The sequence below is a fragment of the Suncus etruscus genome, chromosome 2, assembly GCF_024139225.1.
Source record: "Suncus etruscus isolate mSunEtr1 chromosome 2, mSunEtr1.pri.cur, whole genome shotgun sequence".
NCBI lineage: Eukaryota > Metazoa > Chordata > Mammalia > Eulipotyphla > Soricidae > Suncus > Suncus etruscus.
This window is the reverse complement of record NC_064849.1, coordinates 31,596,330-31,598,912: the sequence shown is the minus strand read 5'-3', so window position 1 is coordinate 31,598,912 and position 2,583 is coordinate 31,596,330. Positions and strand designations below refer to the sequence as shown.

At 41.4% G+C, this 2,583-nt stretch overlaps 1 non-coding gene across 1 annotated transcript; it reads right to left on the bottom strand.

Moving 5' to 3' along the window:
* Window positions 1–2,172: 2,172 nt before the first annotated feature.
* Window positions 2,173–2,337, bottom strand: LOC126002809 (U1 spliceosomal RNA). The gene has a single exon (XR_007493438.1). It is a non-coding gene; the product is annotated as a U1 spliceosomal RNA (small nuclear RNA).
* Between the last annotated feature and the right edge of the window lie 246 nt (window positions 2,338–2,583).

Genomic DNA, 2,583 nt, shown 5'->3' with positions numbered 1-2,583 from the left:
ACATATAATGCCCAATGTCTTTTCACCAGTGCACATTTCCCATCAACTGTATGCCTAGTGGAAACTCCGTGACTAAGCAAATTCACTCATATATTTTAGACATACCCTGATTTACTATTTGAAACATATAATTACAACTTTAAAAATAGTAAGGTAATAAGAACAATAATGTCAATAGTTGTCATGTAGTAGAACAAATACATGGCTTTGGCCATATAGTTAACCCAGTAGGTTCATTGAGCACACAGTCTTTATAAATAGGAATTGTTTCTCACCTCTTAGAAAAATTACCTGAAGTGCTGGTTGATTTACTTAGTAACTTGCCCAGATTCACCTAGCCTAGCTTTGTCTGGCACCAAAGCTCACTGGCCATCCTCATTGATTAGGGACTTCCAAGAAACCGAGTAGCCCACAAACAATGGCAGATAAGGAGATGGTTACTTGACATGGCCTTAGAGGAACAGGAGAACCCAACTCTGATCAACTGAATTGGATAAGTGATCCTGACTCTCTCACTATTTGCTCTCTAGGTTTTATTAGCAGAAGGCATATAGTACAGTGTTTTGTTTTTTTTTTTTTCAGGAAGGAACAAGTTTGCAGAAAATTTACTCAGGTGCCCTCTCCCCTTCTGCTGTCTTTTACCTTCAAAACAGCCAGAAGAAGCTCTGGCCTGCTACAAGGTACATTTCAGGAGGAAGAAAATACATCATCTTCCTGTTTGTCCTGAGATCTCCTGCATTTCTTCCAGGCTTTTCTTATGTTTTTCTTCAAACTCACCTCCTTTCTTTCAAGAATTAGGCAAGTGGGAAGTTTCAAGCTGCTTTTTCTCCCTGTACCCTGGTCTCAGCATGACTCCTACCTAAGTGCCATCTGAGCCACCTTTCCTTTCTTGCCAAAATATCCAAAACCCCACTGAAAAAAGGGGTGATTGTGTTTGGTTCCCTGTTGCCTGGGGGCAGTTGTCTCTTTCTTGCTTTCACTCCTGCCTACCCATGGTAATTTTGAAACAGAGATTGAGTTACGTGCTCCAACTTTGTATGTGAAGTTTCTGTTTCCTTTTAAATTCCCCTCTTCATTCCTTCAGTCAAGGTTATCTTGGACCAACTGTCCAGCCCACCTGTCACGCATGGAAAGCTCTGAGCCTTGACAGGCTCTGAAGTGCTTCTTCTCCTCCACGAAAACAGCTCTCTCAGGCTTATAATGAGAAGTGAAATGATTTTAAATGGCTTCTACATGACTCAGCTGACAAAGAGGTTTCAGTTCCATATAACTTCACATAAACAGATAATCAGAGGCTGAGCCAGAGAGCACAGTTCCTGCCTCCTAATTGGCACGAAGCAGGGACATCTGCTCTGCGTGAGGTCTGGGTCAGGCCGTCCCTCTCATCCGTGACATGCCAAGAGGCCCTTGCCAGGGATTACACAAAGACTTTACAGGGTATTGACAAATGGGATGGAACAAACTTGAACAGAAAGTCTAAGTGGTTTCAATCTTTCCTTAACGGTTCATAATTATTTTTGAGAATAGAAAAAAATAAACATTTCCCTTACCAAGGTAGAATTTCTGTCTTGGATGCAAATTCAAACAATTACTCTTAAGGGTCTTGGTCAGAGATGGGCCTAATGTGATGTGAACTTTTTATTTAATATGACTCTTGCAAGTTGGAACATACAGAATATTTGCTTGATACAAACTGTTTCATTCTTCCCTTTCATCTCCTCAACATATATTTTATTCTCCTCCTCCTGAAATTCCAAAGCTGGCTGGAGATTGTGGACTGGAGAAAATTCAGCAGGTTACAGATCTGGGTCTGAGGTCTCCCTTGCCTTCGTTTTGGCAGAAAACCAGTTATTTAAAATTCTTATTTCACTTTTCATTATAACTTAAGTAGGCAACCACAATGGCATTAAAGTTTATGGTTTAAACTGCACCCTACCAATGCCCACTACCAACGACCCTCTATCTCTATCTCTCTCTGCATGTTACCTCTGATATGATCAAGTGGACCAATTATTTCAGCTGTACATAGTGTTACTAGTAGCATCCTAAATTACTATGATTTGAAACATTTGAGTTTATGAGTCCAAGAACTTTCTAAACAAGACCCAGGGCCAGTATATGCTGGGCAAAGAAAGAAGTTTTAGTTTAGTTTTGTTTTTGTTTTTCTTTTTTCAGGGGATAGTGCACACGCAGTCCCCCACTACCATAAATTATGCAGTTGAGTTTCCCACATTTGGGGAAAATCGCAGGGGTCAGCACGCCCGAAGTGCAATGGGTGAGCCTCACCTTGGGGAAACCATCTTCCTGATTATGGCATCACCCCTGCCAGGTAAGTATAAAGAAAGAAGTTATTTTAAAATTTTGGTCTAATTTTCTAGAACTGTAGCTCATGCTAACTTATTTGAAAATCCAAATTCTGGGGCTGGAAAGATAGCATGGAGGTAAGGCTTTTGCCTTGCATGCAGAAGGATGGTGGTTCGAATCCCGGCATCCCATATGGTTCCCCAAGCCTGCCAGGAGCAATTTCTGAGCATAGAGCCAGGAGTAACCCCTGAGCGCTGCTGGGTGTGACCCCAAAACCAA